This window comes from Dioscorea cayenensis, chromosome 20 (assembly GCF_009730915.1).
Source record: "Dioscorea cayenensis subsp. rotundata cultivar TDr96_F1 chromosome 20, TDr96_F1_v2_PseudoChromosome.rev07_lg8_w22 25.fasta, whole genome shotgun sequence".
Classification (NCBI taxonomy): domain Eukaryota; kingdom Viridiplantae; phylum Streptophyta; class Magnoliopsida; order Dioscoreales; family Dioscoreaceae; genus Dioscorea; species Dioscorea cayenensis.
Window position 1 is genome coordinate 23,510,730 of NC_052490.1, and position 21,660 is coordinate 23,532,389.

General features: G+C 41.3%; 2 non-coding genes across 2 annotated transcripts; one reads left to right on the forward strand and one right to left on the reverse strand.

The window, feature by feature from the left end:
• Positions 1-3,016: 3,016 nt before the first annotated feature.
• On the reverse strand, positions 3,017-3,123 carry LOC120252072. Its single transcript, XR_005533623.1, has one exon. It is a non-coding gene; the product is annotated as a small nucleolar RNA R71 (small nucleolar RNA).
• Positions 3,124-20,477: 17,354 nt separating this feature from the next.
• On the forward strand, positions 20,478-20,583 carry LOC120252451. Its single transcript, XR_005533983.1, has one exon. It is a non-coding gene; the product is annotated as a small nucleolar RNA R71 (small nucleolar RNA).
• The last annotated feature ends 1,077 nt before the right edge of the window (positions 20,584-21,660 follow it).

Genomic DNA, 21,660 nt, shown 5'->3' on the forward strand with positions numbered 1-21,660 from the left:
ACGAGGACTCTAGGTCTCAACTATCGGCAATGCATCTTTAAACCATCCTAGTTTGGGACTTACTGACAACCCTAGGTAGATTCCTTGTCCAAACACTCCCTTCTCATGCTTGATACTCCCTTGTTTTCTTACATCCGTGTGCTAGTTACCCAGGCATAGGATTAGCTTAGGTTAGTTTATTTTGTTTTATTTGTTCTTCTTACTAAGGATTGTAGGCTAGATAATAGATGAAGAGTGAGTAATAATACTTCCTTGGCCCTATGGAATACGACACATGTGTCACTCACAGGGTATTACTTGGTGATCCCGTACATTTGCGGATAATCAATCATGGATTGACTTGTTGACTTTAAGTTTGTGACTGTGTGTTTTAGGATTTTCATGACTCATTAAGCATCTGTTGAGAGACATAATGGTCGGTCTTGCACTTGAAACACTAGTCCTAGGGTGAGCAATGTCCATGATAAGTACTTGTGTATTAGTAATACGAAGTATTCTGATAAGTGCTTGTGTGATAAGAATGCAAAGTATTCTTTCCTTATGATGAGCATTACTTTTATCAGGTTTAAGCACTAATATATGTGTATTTATGTTACTTTCATGGGTATAGGGTTGTGAAGCCAGATGTTAAAGAAAGAAGCCATTGTAGGTCACGAACGCACTATTTGGAGAAAATCTTGAGAAGGTTCAAACACGAAGTCATAAGTCGGGTTCAAGATGCAAGAATGTGTGCCAACCTCCTTGTATTCAAGTTAGCATAATGATTTGGAGGGGCACAACGGCAGTCACATTCGAGTATCCCGGCTTGTGCATTGATAGCAAGATCTTCACCAATGAAGTCGTTTATTGAAGAATAAAGGCAATCTACGACGTAAATGTGTGCCTGTTTACGTTACCTCGATGAAAACATTGATTCGGGTGTGTTTTGGGCCGTTACTATAGCAAGTTCTATTCACAGCCGGCCGAAAAAATAAAGTTCAGAGAATCCACACGGGCGTGTGGACATTATCCACGCCCATGTGGAATTTCCACAGGCACGTTTGGAGAATCGATAGGGGCGTTTGGATGCCCGATTCCAACCCTATTTAAGGCCAATTTCAGCCCCGATTTGAGGAATCTATTTTCCATCTTTTCCCCAACTTGAGGTAGGGTTGCGGCTAAGGTTTTGATAAGTATTGGCAAGGGATTTAGAATGGTTCTATGGCTTTAACATTGTGCTCTATTTGGAAGAAGGTTAGTAAGATAGCATTCGTTGGCATCGATCTGGCAAGGTGTATCCTAGGCCGGACAAATAGACCTTTGGAAGAGTCGAGGCTTCTCCACAAGACCATTGTCATGACTATCGAGGGTGGTTTTCTATGGATTACTTGCTTTTACATTCGATTTCATTGTTGATTGTAACTAGCTCCATGGAGAGCTAAACCACCCGTGGGTACTTAGATTTGTGAACCGTAGGATGTATTTGTTTCATTAAACCTTTTATTATGCTGTTATTAATTGATGCTTTAATTGAGTTCCAATCTTGAATGTTTGATTGAATGAATACTCCCTTAGAGTGACACTAAGGTTGAGAGTTCTTATTAGTAACCCTTGTGATTGAGTGACACACCGCGAGAGTTAGGCAAAGCTAGATTGGAGAGGGTTAAGAGGGTCAGTTGAGAGGTAGCAGAGCGTCACCTTTCCCCTCCGGTGTGATTTACCCTACCTCCATTTTATTGAGTTCTTTGTGGTCATAGTAGAGTGAATGGGTTAAGGAATGACCTTTCGCTGGGCCTTAGTTGTAGAGGTAACGGAGTGAAGCGTTGAAGTGATTTTAGCACATAGGGCTTAATTGTGACTAGGGACCTTCCACCTGGATCAAAGGGTTAGGTCTACATCTAGGAAGAGGATTTAACACTTGGAATCCCTAGAAATCATTGCGATTCTATACGAGTACAAGGTGTTGAGATTGTTCAATTTCTCCTCCGGGACATGTATAGAGTCAGGCATGGTTGACCTTAGATTTGGGACCATGTATTAAAAGATCTCCATGACTCATTAATGCATTAGTTAGGAACCATAATAGAGGGTTTTGCGCTTGAACCGATCATCCTAGGCGGAACATTATCCGAGAACCCATTTATATTGATTGCCTTACCTCCCCTTTACTTGTGCTTCTCTTTCTTATCTCTTTATTCTTGTTTACATTACATTTTGTTGACAAAACCATTATTCATCTTTTACTTGGTTTAGAAACAATTTATGTATTTTTATTCCCTACATCATGTGGATACGATATCCACTCACCTGAGATTTTATTACTCAACAAACCCGTGCACTTGCGGGACATACACCGGGGGTGTTGTCAAGTTTTTACCGCCATTACCGGGGAGTAGGTGTTTAGAGATACTTTGCACTTTGTTTTCTTAGCTATTCATTCATTCATTCTATTTTCAGATCTTCTTTTTCTATCATCATTCTGATTAGTTACTTTTTTTTTGGTACAGCTCCTGGTTATGACCTGAGGAAATCCTTCGACATTGATTGAAGGAGATCCGAAACATGAACGTGCACTCAGAAGAAGGGGAAAAGAACCTGTACAAGAACCATCTAATCAAGCTGAAATAGAAGTTGAAGGGTCAAATACTATGGCAGAACATAATGAGCAACAGAGGATAGTTTCTGATTATGCTAGACCCTCAGTTTTGGGTGCACAATCAAGTATTGTGCCACCCCCGATCACAGCTTTGAACTTTGAGCTGAAATAGGCATTCATCCAAATGATTTAGCGGTCAGCGCAGTTCAACGGTTTGCCCGATGAGGACACAAAAAACCACATAGAAACTTCTTGGAAGTTTGTGATATGCTAAAGATTAATGGTGTATCGGATGATGCTATTAGATTGAGGGCTTTCCCATTCTCTCTCAAGAGAAGAGACAAGCAGTGGCTTCATTCCTTGCCCAAAGCCTCCATCACGACTTGGAATAAGATGGTCGAAGCTTTTCTTGCTATGTACTTTCCTCTGGGGAAGTCAGCCAAGCTTCGCAATGAGATATCATTGTTTATACAGATGGAGTTGGAATCATTGTTTGAGACATGGGAGCGCTTCAAGGATCTTTTACGTAGGTGCCCACAACACGGATTTCCTGAATGGATGATTATCCAAACCTTCTACAATGGGTTGAATCCAAGTACAAGGCAATTGTTAGATGCCACCGCAGGAGGTACAATGGGGAGTAAAACCCCAGAAGAAGCCCGATAGTTAGTGGAGGACATGGCCATGAATAGTTATCAATGGAATGCGCGGGAAAGGAAAAAGGTGGTCGGGCTCCATGAAATAGATGCGGTAACCCCTTTGGCGGCCCAAGTGGAATCATTGAGCAAGAAGTTATACCTTCTAACTTCTAATATGGTGGCATCCGTGACTACTTACACAAGGTGTGATGGAGGACATGCTCCATCCGATTGCCCGATCTCTATTGGTGATGCATCTTCGGTGGAGAAAGTCGACTTTGTGGGTAATGCAATGAGGAACCAAGGGAATCCATATAGCAACACCTATAATCCAGGTTGGAATAATCATCCCAATTTTTCATGGAGCAATCAAGGACCACAAAAGGCTATGGCACCTCCGGGTTTCCAACAACAACAAGCCCTGAACATGGAGAACCGAGTTTCAGGTTTCGAGACCTGAATGTCCGATTTAGAAAAGGCCTTGACTAGCTTTGTGCAATCATCGGATACAATGTTTTAATCAGTCGAGGCTATACTTCGCAACCACACTAGTTCCTTGCACAATCTTGAGAATCAAGTGGGGCAAATTATGAAGTCTCTATCGGAGAGACCACAAGGAAGCTTGCCAAGTAATATTGAGACCAATCCTAGATAGCATGTGAAGGCGAACACTTTGAGAAGTGGTCATGAGGTTGAGGATAGGCTTTCAAGTGAAAAGCCTAATATTGATGCAACCGAGGTCATAGAGGTTGAGGAGGGAGCAAGCAAAGAGAAGGAGATGGTGGCCCCACCTTTCATGCCAAGAATCCCTTATCCCTCTAGATTGAAGAATGACCAAGTGGATGAACAGTATAAGAAGTTCCTGAGTTTGTTCAAAAAACTCCACATCAATATTTCCTTTGTTGAGGCATTGTCCCAAATTCCTAAATATGCAAAATTCTTGAAGGACTTATTGACCAGTAAGAGGAAATTGGAGGAGAGTGCGTCCGTGATTCTAGATATGTTTTGCTCGGTTATCTTGCAAAAGAATATGCCAAACAAGAAGAAAGACCCAGGAAGCTTCATCATTCCGTGCAACATTGGCAACTTGGGTGAAGAAATGGCATTGCCAGACTCAGGGGCTAGTATCAACATCATGCCATATTCCTTCTTTCAGAAGCTAGGCATGGGAGAGCCGAACATTGAGACATCCGAGGGGCATCATTAAAGATGTGCTTGTCAAAGTTGACAAATATATATTACCTGTAGATTTTGTGGTGTTGGATGTTAATAAGGATGCGGACATTCCTTTGATACTTGGGAGGCCATTCTTCCGCACTTCCAAGGCATTAATCAACATGGACGACGGGGAGTTGACACTGAGGGTTGGAGATGATAAGCTCACATACCGCCTCGCCGAACCCATGCAACATTCTCTTGACTTTGTTGATACTCTTTACTTTCTTGACACTACTGATAAGATTATTGATGAATACATGCAGGAAATGTTTAATTCGGACCCGTACGAGGGTTTGTTCGATCAAGATGTGGACAATGAGGAAGTAATGAAGCTTGGTCTAGAGGAATAAGTACCATCTAACCTGGGAATCATGAAGAAAGTGCTCCGGAAGATGAAGAGGACAAGGAGACGCCATCAGAAATGCCCCAAGGCTGTTGGGGATTCGTGCGAACTGAACAAGTTGGATGCACCTTTGCTAGGTGGTACCAAGCCAAATGATCCCCCCTCTATCTTCAAGAGACTTTGCTCATCATGCTTTCAAGTTATGGGTAAGAGGGCAACCTTTATCTATGAACTCTCGTGAGGTAAGACAAGGTATATCAAGCTTAATGATGTTAAACAAGTGCTTCTTGGGAGGTAACCCAAGTGTTTACTGTTTTCTTAGTTGCTAGTTCAGTGTTTGCATGAATAAAGTGTTGAGTGTTGGTGTCTATATGTTTTGATGCATTGCTGTGTGTTTCTTGTGGATTTTTGATGTCATCGCTCTTTCATGTGGATTTGGCAAAGTTTTTGGTTGTGCGAGCTAGTTTCTCATGTTTTCACTATTATATTTTGCATAATGGGGTAGGTTCAGAGTGTGTTTACTTGTTCAAGAATTTTCTGTAGAGCCTGCAGGGTTTTAAAGGCATTCAGAGAAAATGCACGGGCGTGTGGAATTTCCACATGCCCATGGATTTGCACTATAGGCTCATGCAGAGAAAGCATAGTGGTGTGGACGCACCGCTGTGAATGACCTTGTGATACCCACACGCCCGTGGGTAATTTTTGCATGGGCGTGTGGTTTCCTGCAGAGATTTAGAAATTCTTCTCGAGAGCACACAGGGACGTGGACTCGCCCCTGTGGGCGAACTTGTGGCTAACTCACAGGCGTGGGTATTTTCCGCACCTCCGTGTGGATCTGTGTAGAAGAGTCATCCTCCATCCAGAGAATACACAGGAGTGTGCGTTTGCCCCTGTGAACTGCCTAGTAATGATCCACGCCCATGCGGAATATCCACACGGGCGTGTAAAACACTTAGAGAATTTTGTCGGTTGGACAAAGCAGCCACAGCGGCATGCGGCTACCCCTGTGGATTGGGCAAAAGAGTGTGGATAATTTCCGCACGCCTATGCGGATGCATTCAAAGACATTGTGTGTTTTCCTGAGAGTACATAGAGGCGTATGTCTGCTCCTATGAAGCTCTTCTGTGGAGGCGCACTTGCGTGGGTAATTTCCACACGCCTGTGCGGATGTACAGAATGTCAAGAGATGAGAGTTTCTTTTAAAGTCTCATAGTTACACTTCATTTTCAAACTCCTAATTCATCTGAAAGTACACTCACACTCTTCCCCTATCTCATACCACCATTTTGGAATGATTTTCGATGGTTTTTCCGGCCGATTCCAAGTTTTATAGTTCAACTCGTCGGTAAGCCTTATGTCCTTCTTCTCTTTGCCAATTCTTGCTTTTAATCGATGGAACTGGATAATATTGTTTCATTACAACAATTAGAGGGATTTGCATGCTTAGAAAGAAGTTAGAGATGATTAAACAGTGTATTTTTAGATTTTTTAGGCACGACCGTGTGATTTTCACGCCCCGTGGATCCGCACGGGCGTGTGGAAATTCCACACGACCGTGCAGATTTCTGCAGCTTGTTTGATCGATTTTCTTTAAAATTTTGAAGATTATAGCACCTCGGTCGAGGTAGCAAGCTGATAAATGGTCGCATGAGTCATCTCCTAAGCCCGAAAGCATGAGATTTGCTATTTCCGAGCATCAAGTGTGCTTTGAGTGATTATCGAGGTTGAGATTTGGACAATCTCGCCTCCTAGACACTAGTATACTGTGGGATATACAACAAGGAGATGAGTTAGTAGATGAGGTCGAGGATCTCATTTCTGTGGATGGTTGGAGGCAATTACTGTTGATCAAGGAGCCAGCCACTTGTGCACTTACTCTTGAGGTCCTATCATCATTCGAGTTTGACAAAACTTATACACGATTCGACAGCATTGACGCTATTCAATTTAGAGCATTTGGGCATCAGCATAGCATGAGCATTACTCAGTTTTCAGTTCAGCTCGGCTTGTACGAGGAGGCATTTACAGACATTGAGGAGTATGCCCAGTTACATACAAATTACCTCAGATCCTTGACCCCGTAGAGAGCGTACAGAGCATTGTGTTGTCAGGGCCAGCATGAGCCGGGGTTGTCCAAGGCCATGTGCCTTTCTCAACTTGCGTATCGATATTTGCATGCCATTCTGAGCAGGTTGGTGAATGGCCATGGTGATAGCACTGGCGTTTTGAGCCGGCGAGAGCTATTGTACTTGTACCCAATGGGTCAGACCACACCGATTCATCTAGGGCACATTATCGCGGAGTATATACGACATCAGGGATAGTATGCCTGATTGGGAGCGATCTTCTCAGGCCACTACATTATGAGACTAGTTATGGTCATGGGTTTCCTGGACGTGATTCGTGGCGCCGAGAAGAAGTGTATACCTGCTCGCATGAGCTTGGAGATGATGAGATTGATTGGGATGATTAGCAGAGTCCAGTCAGGGGTGTATGCTCTGATTACTCCTGCGCAAGAGGAAGTAGAGGGAGGGGATGATCTAGACGAGGGTTCTCAGCCTGCCCCTAAGCCCCAACCGACACCGATGGAGACCGAGGCACCTCCTTTGGGAGAGGAGCCACCCCTAGTACACATGTTTTCACCATCTCGAGCCTATGATCGCTTTGAGAGGATCGAGAGTGTGGTGGGGGTACTACGGACAGAGATTACTAAGGTCCGGGCTACACAGGTTGCACAGTACACAGAATTTATGGCGCGTTTCGACACTTTATAGCAGATTCTTGAGCGAGACATTGCCTCATCATTTGTTTTGAGACCGCGGACACCCCAGCTCCTCCAACATAATCTTCTCTTGATTCTCCTACACTTTTTGAGTATCCTGTAGTAGCAGAGATGACAGTAGATGACACTGACATTTCACTTTATTTTTTATCCTTTTTATTACCTTTGCATTTCATTTTGAACTTGTATACTCGGAAATGACATTTCTTCTGAGTTTATTTTCATTTTGATGTCTCGAGTTGTATTCATTGCTTCATCTTAAATATACTCGAGCTATTTTTATTTTATTGAGCTTCACTGAACCCCCTCTCGTATGCTTGCAGATGGTCTTATCAGTATGGGAACTGAGAACTAGTCATGGACACGGCCAAGGTGCTTCTGCATTTGGCCGTGTGTGCTTCACAACCCATTGAAACAACACTCCCAAGGATTTAGCTCCATCAAATATAGCACTAGCAGTTAGGGGAGTATTGTTTTGATTGCTTCTGCCACATATATTCTTGTTTGATATATTATGAGTAAGCTTGCATGTGTACATTGTGGACAATGTACAACTTAAGTGTAGGGGGGAGTTTCATAATGGACATCTCCTTTATATTAGTTTTGATTGATATACATGCTCGCATAGAGAATGGCTATTCACCTTAGCTACAATGATTGTATTCTTGAGTTTAGGAGAATTTTGAACATTGAATGTTCTCATGCTCTAGTTCTTGCTTGAATTTCTAGGAATTTTTGTCGGGTTGACACTTGTTGCACTACTCACTCTTTAAACTCTTTTGAAACTCAAGTTTGATGTTAAAAGGACTAGTTATAGTTGTTTCTTTTGTTAACTGTTTCCAAAAAAAATGGAAAAAGGAAAAAAAAAGAACAAAATAGTTTTATTTTTTTTAGTTGTGCTTAATGGGTGGAAAGAGCTACCACCTATGAAGTATGAAGCTACTCTCATAAGTCTGAGACTAGTTATGCCCTAATGAGAGAAAGAGCTATCTCACAGGATGAGTGAAAACTACTAGTCTGGTAGAAAGAGCTACAACCTGGAAAGTGTGAAAGCCACCTTAGCGGCCGCTTCAGAAAAGGCTACCTTAGAGGATGTGTGAAGCTACCACCTTCTTTTTAATTTTTATTACTTTTTTGTAGATAAATAAGTCCTTTATACTTAGAACTTTAAGAAGTATACCTTGGGTTGACTTGAGTGAGTTTACACACACTTACACGACTTCGGGTTTGTTGTCCTTTTTTGATTCAAGTTTTTAACTAGAGCATTGATTATTTGAATTTCCCTTAGTTACAGAATGCTCTCTTTGCATGTTTTGGTCAACCTAAGGCCATGAACATCCAATATTTGCTTCGTATATACTTTAATGTTTTAATTTTTGCTTGAGGAAAAGCAAAAGCTTAAGTGTGGGGGAGTTTGATAAGTGCTTGTGTGATAAGAATGCGAAGTATTCTTTCCTTATGATGAGCATTACTTTTATCAGGTTTTAGTGCTAATGTGTGTACATTTATGTTACTTTCATGCGTATAGGGTTGTGAAGCTGAATGTTAAAGAAAGAAGCCATTATAGGTCATGAACGCACTATTTGGAGGAAATCTTGAGAAGGTTGAAACGCAAAGTCGTAAGTCGAGTTTAAGATGCAAGAATGTGTGCCAACCTCCTTGTATTCAATTTAGCACAATGATTTGCAGAGCCACAAAGGGAGTCATATTCGAGTATCCCGACTTGTGCATTGATAGTAAGATCTTCACCAATGAAGCCGTTTATTGAAGAAGCAAGGCGATCTACCACGTAAACATATGCATGTTTACGTTACCTCGATGAAAACATGGATTTAGAAGTGTTTCGGGCCTTTACTGTAGCAGATTATGTTCACAGCCCGCTGAAAAAGTGAAGTTCAGACAATCCACACGGGCATGTGGACATTATCCATGCCCATGTTGAATTTCCACAGGCCCGTGTGGAGAATTCATAAGGGCGTTTGGATGCCTGATTCCAGAACAATTTAAGGCTGATTTCAGCCCAGATTTGAGGAATCGTTTTTCCATCTTTTCCCTAACTTGAGAGAGGACTGCGGTTAGTGTTTGAGAGGTATTGGCAAGGGATTTGGAGAGGTTCTATGGCTTCGACATCACGCTCAATTTGGAAGAAGGTTAGTGGGAGAGCTTTCGTCAGCATCGATCCAGCGAGGTGTATCCTAGGCCGGACAAAGGGACCATAGGAAGAGTCGAGGCATATCCACAAGACGACCGTCGTGACTATCGACGGGGTTTTCTATGGATTACTTGCTTTTACATTCGATTTGATTATTGATTATAACTAGCTCCATGGAGAGCTAAACCCCTTAGTGGATACATGGATTTGTGAACGCTAGGATGTATTTGTTTTATTAAACCTTTTATTATGCTTTCATTAATTGATGCTTTAATTGAGTTCCAATCTTGAATGTTTGATTAAATGAATACTCCCTTAGAGTAACACTAGGGTTGAGAGTTCTTATTCGTAACCCTTGTGAGTGAGTGACACACCAAAAGAGTTAGACAAAGCTAGATTAGAGAGGGTTGAGAGGGTGAGTCAAGAGGTAGCAGAGCGTCCCTTTTCCTCTCCGGTGTGCTTTATCCTACCTTCATTTCCTTGAGTTCTTTGAGGTCATAGTAGAGTGAAAGGGCTAAGGGATGACCTTCCGCTAGGGGGTTAGTTGTAGAGGCAACGGAGTGAAGCGTTGAAGTGATTTTAGCACCTAGGGCTTAATTGTGACTAGGGAACTTCCACATGGACCAAAGGGTTTGGTCTACATCTAGGAAGAGGATTTATCACTTGGAATCCCTAAAACTTATTGCGATTCTGTACGAGTGGAAGGTGTTGAGATTTTTTTGTTTCTCCTCATGGACATGTATAGAGTCAGGCATGGTTGACCTTAGATTTGGGACCATGTATTGATTGATTCCATGACTCATTAATGCATTAGTTAGGAAGCTTAATAGAGGATTTTGCACTTGAACCGATCATGCTAGGCGGAACATTGTCCGAGTACCCCATTTATATCGATTGCCTTACCTCCCCTTTACTTGTGTTTCTATTTCTTGTCTCTTTTATTCTTGTTTACATTACATTTTGTTAACAAAAAAATTATTAATCTTTCACTTAGTTAAGAAACAATTTAAGTATTTTTATTTCCTACTCCCTGTGGATACGATAATCACTCACCTGCAATTTTATTACTCAACAAAACCTTGCACTTGCAGGACATACCCAAGGGCTTTGTCATATTCTTTTCTTATGATGAGCATATCTTTTCTCAGATTTTATCACTAAAACATGTGTTTTTGTGTTCTTTTGTGCATCTAGGGTTGTAGAACCAAATAAAAAGGAATGAAGCCAGAGTATATTCTGATTGCTCTTTGTTGATGGAATCTTGGAGTGAACAAATGTGAAGACACAAGTTGTGCTCGAAAACACATGAATGTGTGCCAACCTCCATGCTCTCAAGCAATTACAAGGTTTGGAGGGGTACAAAGACAATCACATTTATGTATTCTGACTTGTGCAGTGCTAGAAAGATCTTCATGAATGTTATCCCTTATTGAAGAAGTGATGCCATCTAAGTCATAGATGTGTGCCCATTTATGTTGCCTTGATGAAAAGTGTAAATTCGGGAGTGTTTTTGGCGAAGTATTGCAGCAAATCAATGTAGCAATTTACTGTAGCAGTTACTTTTCACAGGCCACAAAAAATCAGATTCCTGTAGATTCACACAGGCGTGTAGAAATTTCACACGCCCGTGTGGATTCCCAATTCTAGCCCTTTATAAAGCCGCGACTTGTACCGATTTGGGAATCCTTTTTTCCATCTTTTCTCCATATTTTCCCTAACTTTGGAGATCCCTACGGCTAGGGTTTAGGGGGATTTGGCAAGGTTTTTAGAGTGGTTCTACGGCCATCGCCACTACGTTCCTTTGGAAGAGAATTATTGGGGAAGCTTTCATCGACACCGATTCGGTGAGGTGTGCCCTAGGCTTGACAAAGGAACATTTGAAGAGGACAAGGCTACTCCACAAGACAATCGACATGAATACCGAGGGGGTTTTACTTATGGATTGCATGTTTTCACTTTTGATTTCATTATTGATTATATCTTGCTCCATAGAGAGCTAAACCCTTAGTGGGTACTTGGACTTGTAAACCCTAGGATGTTATTGTTTCATTGACCTTTTATTATACTTTCCTTAATTGATGTCTTTAATTGAGTTCCAATCTTCAATGCTTGTTGAATGATTTCTCCCTTAGAGTGACACTAGGGTTGAGAGTTAACATTGGTAGTCCTTGTGAGTGAATGACACACCATGAGGGTTAGACAAAGCAAGATTGGAGAGGATCTAGAGGGTGAGTCGAGAGGTAGCAAAACATCCTCTTTCCAGTTCGCTGTGATTAATCCTACCTTCGTGTTCCAAGAGTTCTTTGCGGTCACAATAGAGTGAAGTGTTAAGAGAGGAATTCCACTGGGCTTAGTTGCGTGGGTAACAGAGTGAAGTGTTGAAGTAATCCTTAGTGCTGGGGCTTAATTGTGACTAAGGGTCTTTCGCCTGGACCAAAGGGTTAGTCCTATATTAGGGAATAGGGTTTATCACTTGGAATCTCTAGAGTTTCTTGCAACTATACACAATGTGAGGTGTTAAGACTGATTGATTTCTCCACCGGCCCATAGTGTAGAGTTAGTCATGGTTGACCTTAGGTTTGGACCATGTATTTTAGGATCTCCATGACTCATTAAGCATCAGTTAGGAGACATAATAGTTGGTCTTGCACTTTAAACAATAATCCTAGCGGGAGTAATGTCCTAGTGCCCCACTTTCTATCGATTACCTTTCCTCTCATTTTATTGCGCCTCTCTTTCTTATTTTCTATAGTTCTTTTCATATTGATTTTGTTCGCACCACTATCGATTCATCTTCCCTTTAGTTAAATAAGAATCTTTGTGTTTCTGATCACTATTCCTTGTGGATTCGACTACCCACTTGCTGGGTTATTATTACTTTGACAAACCCGTGCACTTGCGGGTTACACGCAAGCGGTGTGTCAAGTTTTTTGCGCCGTTAACAAGGAACATGAGTTCTATTTCATACTTTCATATTCTTCCATCATTCTCATTTGTTTTCTTTTGTCATGTCTTACTTTTTCTTGTAAGGAGCTTAAATGATGATTTATCCACTCAGTGCTCTATATTTTCAAGTTGAAGTTCTCATTGTAAAAATTGATAGAATTGTTACTTCACAACAACAAAGCAATCTATTCTGCAACACATATCATCCAATTGAAGTGCGATACCCAAACTTTTTATGGAATTGTGATGGAAAACATTGGGAAGCACCTCAAGACAAATTTAAAAATGGTAAGATATTTGAAGAGGATGCACTTCAATTGCAAAAAGTATTTTCTAACTTTATTGAAGTATCCAATGTCTGTTTCCAAAATATTGAGACCACACTAAGATACCATGAAGTCTTGTTTAAAACCTTGAGCATCAATTAGGAGGAATACTTGACACACACTCCAAGGAACAAGAAGTATTTGAGCAAGAAATTCAAGTTCCTTATAGAGATGATGTGGTAGTGAACGGTAGTGAAGAAGTGGAGCAGGACGAGTATGATTTCATAGAGATTGAGAGAATACAAGAAGGACCTTTCTTTCAAAATAAGGATTGCTTTAATGGACAAGGTGTTTGTGAGCAAGAAATGATGCAAGGAGGGCTGGTGATGACATATTGCTTTGAAGATGAAATGGAAAAAAAGCAAACCCTAAGGTAAAGGAACAAGCATCTCTCTTTGGGATTCACCAACTCATAAATTGCAAGAAGGAGATTTTGGGAATGGGAAAAGATATGGATAGGAGATTTAAACACTCCCAAGACCCACCTATGCTAAACTTAAATAACTCCCAACCAAAATTGTTCCCTTGGAAGCCAAAGGTAAGGTGGTTAAATTATCTAACAAATGCTCCACTCAAGCAAATAGATTTTTAGCTTAAGGGAAGTAGCTATGGAATCTCTAGCATGGAGAAGCACACTTTTTTGAAGCCTCTGTGAGGTAAGTACAGGTACATCAAGCTGAGTGACGTTAAACAAGCACTTCTTGTGATGTAACCCAAGTTTTTACTATTTTTCTAGGTTGTAGTTAGTGTTTGCATGAATAAGAGCTTGAGTGTTGGTGTCTTGATTTTTTACATGTAATTGTTGTGATTTTCTCATGGATTATTGGTGTTTTTGTATGATTAACTGCGTGTGGTGATCTTTTCTTGGTGGTTTGAGCATATTTTTCATGATTCTCTAATTACATTTGCATAATATAGGCAGGCTTTGAATTGATGTAAATGTTTAGAAATTTTCTGTAGAGTTTGTAAATTTTCTAAGTTATCCCGAGAAGACACACGGCCGTGTGGAATTTCCACACGGGCGTGTGTTTTCATTCAGAGCTCATCCGAGAGGACACAAGGGCATGTATATGCCCTTGTGAATAACTTTATGACGGTCACACGCCCGTGTGGAATTTCCACACGGGCGTGTGTTTCTCTGTAGATGTTCAAACCTCTATCCGGAGAAGACACTGGGGTGTGTGTCTGTCCCTGTGTCAGACCCTGTGCATTACACACGGGCATGGATAATTTCCACACACCCTTGTGATTTCCTGCAAAGAAGACCTCGCCATCCCGAGAAGACACAGGGGTAATTTCCACACGCCCGTGTGGATGTACAGAATGCCGGTTTTTCTTTAAAACTTATTTTCATTTCTTCATCCTTTCACTGAAAAACATTTAGAGAACACATCCTTGCACTCTCCCGACTTCGCACCGTCGATTTAGAGGGCTTTCACTCGAGTTTTACAGCCATTTTCTAGTCTTTCATTCTCATTTCATCAGTAAGATTTTTTTTCTTTTCTTCACCCAATTTTCATTTATTTTGCAGCACCAGCATCATCTTCACCAGCAATGGCAGTAGATGAACCAGTACTTGGCACCGACGCTTGATGCATCTTTCTTTTAGTTTCTTTATATTTTCGAATTTCATTTTCGTATTTTAGTTTGGACTTGTATCACTCAGAAAGGATCTTCCTTCTAAGTTTATCTTTTATTTTTGTTTCGAGTTGTATTTCGTTGCTTTATCTTTATATACTCAAGTTTTATTTTGTTGAGCTTCACTGAACCCACATTGTGTATACGTCTAGATGGTCTTGTGAGTATGGACTTTGAAGAATAGTCATGGACACGGTCTTATGGCCGTGTGTGCTCCACAAACCATTGGAACTCAACTCTCAATGAATATAACTCTATCAAACGTACCATTTGGAGTTTAGGGGAGTATTGTTTTGATTACCCACTTCCACATATGCTTTTAATTAATTTATATCTTATTGTGCTTGCTTGCGTACATTGAGGGCAACATACATCATTAGTGTGGGGGAGTTCACAATGCACATGTTCATTACACATGTTTTGATTGAAATAGATGCTCATGCAAGCAATGGCGGTTCACCTTAGTTGCAATGATTGTATTCTTAAGTTTAAGAGAATTTTTTACATTGAATGTTCTCATGCTCTAGTTTTTACTTGAATTTCTAGGAATTTTTGCCCGATTGACAATTGTTGCTCTACTCGCTCATTAAACCTTTTTGGAAATTCAAGTTTGATGTTTAAGGGACTGGTTAGTTTAGTTTTCTTGTGTTAATTTTGCTGAAAAAAACATAAAAAATTAAAAGAGAAAAATACTTGTTTTAGTTGTGCATTTGGGGTGGAAAAAGCCACCACCTATGAAGTATGAAGCTACTCTCATAAGTCGGATACTAGTTATGCCTAATGAGAGAAAGTGCTTTCTCATTGGATGAGTGAGAGCTACTACCATGATATAAATAGCTACTACCTCGAAAGTATGAAAGTCACCTTAGCGGCCATTTTTTAAAAGGCTACCTTAGAGTATGTGTGAAGCTACTACCATCTCTTTATTTTGTGTTGCCTGTAGATAAATGATAAGTGCTTGTGTGATAAGAAGGCAAAGTGTTCTTTTCTTATGATGAGCATTACTTTTATCGGGTTTTAATACTAATATGTGTGTATTTATGTTACTTTCATGCATATAGGGTTGTGAAGCCGAATCTAAGAGAAAGAAGCCAATGTAGATCGTGAGTGCACCATTTGGAGGAAATCTTGAGAAGGTTCAAATATGAGGACATAAGTCGGGTTTAAGATTGCAGAATGTGTGCAAACCTCCTTGTATTGAAGCTAGTACAATAATTTAGAGGGGCACAAAGACAGTCACATTCTAAGTATTCCGGCTTGTGCATGTGTAACAAGATCTCTACCAACGCAGCCGTTCATTGAAGAAGCAAAGTGATCTACGATGTAAACATCTGCCCATTTACGTTACCTTGATGAAAGCATGGTTTCAGGAGTGTTTCAGGGTATTGTAGCAACATTGTTGCAAAATACTGTAGCAGGTGCTTTTTCACAGCCGCCCGAAGAAGGAGTCGTCCAGAGAAGCCACACGGGCATGTGGAATTTCCACACTCCCATGCGTTAATTCCACATCGGCCATGTGAAATATTCACAAGGGCATGTAACAAGGTCCCCTTGTGTATATCCCTCAAGTACACGGGTTTGTTGAAGTAATAATCCCGGGTGAGCGGGTATCGAATCCACAGGGAGTAGGGAATATAAATACTTAATTCGATTCTTAGCTATGTAAAAGATCAATGATGATGAGTCTGATAATGATTTAATTCTCAACAGTAAAAGCAACAAGTAAGAGAGCAAAAGTAAAGAAGGGGGTAAGGCAATCGATAAAGATGGGGTACCCGGATAATACTCCGCCTAGGATAATTGTTTCAAGTGCAAGAACCCTCTATTATGCTTCCTAATCAATGCAATGGTGAGTCATGGAAATCCTTAATTACATAGTCCCAAATCTAAGGTCAACTATGAATAACTCTATACATGTCCCGGAGGAGAAATCGACAATCTCAACACCTCGCACTCGCATAGAGTTGCAATGAGCTCTAGGGATTCCAAGTGATAAATCTCTTCCTAATTATAGACCTAACCCTTTGGTCCAGGTGGAAGGTCCCTAACCACAATTGAGCCATAGATACTAAGATCACCTCAACGCTTCACTCCGTTGCACGCGCAACTAAGCCCCAACGGAAGTTCATCCCTTAGACCATTCACTCTATTATGGCTGCTAAAGAACTGGAGGAATGGAGGTATAATCTATCACGCCGGAGGGGAAAGGGGACGCTCCTGTACCTCTCAACTCACCCTCTCAACCCTCTCCAACCTAGCTTTGTCTAACGCTCGTGGTTTGTCACTCTCTCACAAGGTTACCAACAAGAACTCTCAACCCTAGTGTCACTCTAGGGGAAATGTTCATGCAATCAAGCATTCAAGGTTGGAACTCACAATAAACATCAATTTCTTGAAAGCATAATAAAGAGGTTCAAAGAAACAAATACATCCTAGGGTTCACAATACCCGAGTACCCACTAAGGGTTTAGCTCTCCATGGAGCTAAGTACAATCAAAGAAATAGAATGTAAAAGCAATGAATCCATAAAGAAACCCCCTCAATAGTCATGTCGATGGTCTTGTGGAAAGTCCTCTACTCGTCATCCAAGGATTCCCTCATCCGGTATAGGATACGCCTCGACGGAAGCTCCCCTACCAACCTTCTTCCTAAGGAATGACGATGTCGGAGCCGTAGAACCTCTCCAAACCCTTGGCCAATACCCCTCGAAACCCTAGCCTAAGCCCTCTCTCAAGTTGGGGAAAAGATGGAGAAAAGAATACCAAAATCGGGGCTAAATCGGCTTTAAATAGGGCTGGAGTCGAGCGACTACACGGGCGTGGATGCTCCACGCGCCCGTGTGGAATTTCCACACGGGCGTGGATAATTTCCACATGCTCGTGTGGATTCTCTGCTACAGTATATGTTACAATGCTCTTCCACAATATTCAACCTGAATAGCTTCCCAATTCCATACTTTCATCGGGGTAAAGCAAACGGGCACACGTTCACGTCGTGGATCACTTGCTTCTTCAATGGTGTACACGTTGGTGGAGCTCTTGTTCTATATGCATAAGTTAGAATACTCGAATGTGACTGTCTTTGTGCCCCTCCAAATGGATGTGCCCACTCGAATACGAGGAGGTTGGCACACACTCTAGCATCTCACACCTGACCTATGTCTTCGCGTTTGAACCTTAGCAATATTTCCTCCAAAATTGGTGCATTATGATCCACATTGGCCTATTTCCTTCATACTCGGCCTCACAACCCTACCTGCATAAACGTAACATAAAAACACACATATTAGTGTAAAAACCCGAGAAAAGTAATGCTCAACATACATAATGAACGCTTCGCATTCGTATCGCACAAGCACTTATCAGCGTGTGAATTCCCGATTCCAACCCTTTAAAAGCCGATTTCAGCCCCGATTTCAGCATTTGTTTCTCCATCTTTTCACCGACTTGTGAGAGGGCTGCGGCTAGGGTTTTGAGAGGTATTGGCTAGGGATTGGGAGAGGTTTTATGGCTCTGACATCGCGCTCCATTTGGAAGAAAGTTAGTGGGAGAGATTTCGTCGGCACCGATCCGGCGAGGTGTATCCTAGGCCGAACAAAGGGACCTTTAGACAAGTAGAGGACTCTCCACAAGACCATCGTTACTACTATCGAGGGGGTTTTCTATGGATTTCATTGTTTTTACATTTTATTTCATTGACTATACTTAGCTCCATGGAGAGTTAAACCCCCTAGTGGATACTTGTATTGTGAACCCTAGGATGTATTCGTTTCATTTTACATTGTTATTATGATTTCATTAATTAATGTTTTTATTGAGTTCCAATCTTGAATGCATTGATGGTATTAATACTCCCTTAGAGTGACACTAGGATTGAGAGTTCTTGTTGGTAACCCATGTGAGTGAGTAACACACCACGAGAGTTAGACAAAGCTTGATTTGGGATGGTCGAGAGGGTGAGTCGAGAGGTAGCGGAGCATCCCCTTTCCCCTTGGATGTGATTTATTCTACCTCAAATTCCTTGAGTTCTTTGCTGTGATAGTAGAGTGAATGGGCTAAGGGATGACCTTCCGCTGGGGCTTAGTTGCGAGTGCAATGGATTGAAGCGTTGAAGTGATTTTAGCATCTAGGGCTTAATTGTGGCTAGGGACCTTCCGCCTGGACCAATTGGTTAGGTCTACATATAGGAAGAGGATTTATCACTTGGAATCCCTAGAACTCATTGCAATTCTATACGAGTGAGAGGTTGAGAGATTGTTCAATTTCTCCTCCAGTACATGTATAGGGTTAGGCATGGTTGACCTTAGATTTGGGACCATGTATTAAATGATCTCCACAACTCATTAATGCATTAGTTAGGAAGCATAATAGAGGGTTTTTGCACTTGAAATGATTGTCCTAGGCGGATCAATATCCGAGTACCCCATTTAAATCGATTGCCTTACCTCTCCTTACTTGTGCTCTCTCTCTTGTCTGTTTTACTTTTGTTTGCGTTACATCTTACCACACAAATCACTATTCATATTTCGCTTAGTTAAGAAATAACTTAAGTATTTTTACTCCCTATTCCCTATGGATAAAATACCCACTCACCTTGGATTTTATTACTTCGACAAACCCGTACACTTGTAGGATATACGCAAGGGGCGTTGTGACACCCCCACATATATACTTAATTGCCATACTTTTATTATACTTGCACAGAATGATAAAGCTTCCTGAGTCTTTCCTCTTGTTTGACATGTTCTTTTGCAAAACTGACAAGCAAGAAGCATCTAAGATCACTGAAGCACTCTCCTCTAACTTCCTCTTATTAGTCAACAAGTCCTTCAAGAATTTTGCATACTTAGGCATTTGAGACAATGCCTCAATAAAGGAATGTTGATGTGGAGTTTCTTGAACAAGCTCAGGAACTTCTTGTACTGTTCATCCACTTGGTCATTCTTCAACCTAGAGGGATAGGGGATGCTTGGCTTGAATGATGGGGGTGCCACCTCCTTCTCTTTGTTTGTTCCCTCTTCAACTTCTATGACCTCGGGTGCGTGTTCATTGGGCTTCTCACTCGGAAACCTGCTTTTAACCTCACGACCATTTCTCAAAGTGATCGCCTTCACATGCTTTCTAGGATTGGTGTCGGTATTGCTTGGCAAGCTTCCTTATGATCTCTCTGATAGAGACTTTGCAATCTGCCCCATTTGATTCTCAAGGTTGTGCAAAGAAGCGGTGTGGTTGCGAAGTATAGCCTTAATTGATTGAAACCTTGTATCTGATGATTACACAAATCTAGTCAAGGCCTTCTCCAAATCAGTCATTCCGATCTCCAAACCGGAAAAGTTGGTTCTCCATGTTTGGGCTTGTTGTTGTTGGAAACCCGGTGTCCCCATGGCCTTTTGTGGACCTTAGTTACTCCACCAGAAATTGGGATGATTCTTCTCACCCGGATTGTTAGTGTTGCTATATGGATTCCCTTGATTCCTCATCTCATTACCCATAAAATCAACATTCTCAACCGAATATGCATTACCAATAGAGATCAGGCAATCAGAGGGAGCATGTCCTCCACCACACCCGGTGCAAGTAGTCATGGCCGCCACTCTATTAGAAGTTAGAACATCTAACTTCTTACTCAATGATTCCACTTGAGCCACCAATGAAGTTACTGCATCTATCTCATGAAGCCCGGCCATCTTCTTCTTCTTCCTAGCATTCTATTGGTAGCTATTTACCCTATTTCTTCAATTAGTTGATGGGCCTCACCGGGGTTCTTGCTACCTAACGTACCTCTTGCTGCCGCATCTAAGTGTTGCCTTGTGCTCGGATTCACCCTGTTGTAAAAGTCTGAACAATCATCCACTCTGGTGATCTGTGTTGTGGGTCTTTTCTCAGGAGCTCTTTGAACCTTTCCCACGTCTCAAATAGAGACTCCAATTCTGACTGTACAAAAGACAGATCTCATTCCTAAGCTTTACAGATTTTTTGGGAGGAAAATAATGGGCAAGAAAAGCTTCTACCATATCCTCCCATATGGTAATTGATGCTCTAGGTAATGAGTGTAACCACTGCTTCGCTCTCCCATTTAAGGAAAATGGGTAGGCTCTCAACTTGATGGCATCATCCGTCACACTGTTTATCTTAACCATATCACACACCTCGAGAAAGTTCCCTATATGACTGTTTGGATCCTCATCGGCTAAACCATTGAACTGTGCAGATTGCTGCAACATGTGGATGAATGCCGGCTTCAACTCAAAGTTCTGAGCTGTAATCGGGGTACGCACAATACTCGATTATGTCCCCAATATTGATGGTCTAGCAAAATCGGATAATGTCCTCTGTTGCTCATTTTGTTCCGCCATATTATTTGATCCTTCAACTTCCAAATCAGCTTGATTAGACTATTCTTGCACAGGTTATTTCCCTTTTCTTCTAAGTGTATGTTCGAGCTTCGAATCTCCTTTAATCAATATTGAGGGGTTTCCTCGGGTCATGAACCTAGAGCTGCACAAAATGAAAGTAAACAAATCAGAACAATGATAGAAAAGAAGATGTGAAATAGAATGAATAAATCAATAGCTAAGAAAACAAAGTGCAAAGTATCTCTAAACACCTATTCCGCAGCAACGGCGCCAAAAACTTGACAACGCCCTTTGCGTATGTCCCGCAAGTGCACGGGTTTGTCAAGTAATAAAATCCCAGGTGAGTGGGTATCATATCCACAGGTAATAGAGAGTAAAAATAATTAAGTTGTTTCTTAACTAAACGAAATATGAATAGTGATTTGTGCGGTAAGATGTAATGCAAACAAAAGTAAAAGAGACAAGAGAGAGCACAAGTAAAGGGGGGTAAGGCAATCGATATAAATGGATTACTCAGATATTGATCCGCCTAAGACAATCGCTTCAACTGTAAAACCCTGTATTATGCTTCCTAACTAATGCATTAATGAGTCATGGAGATCCTTTAATACATGGTCCCAAATCTAAGGTCAACCATACCTAACCCTATACATGTCCCGGAGGAGAAATTGAACAATCTCTCAACCT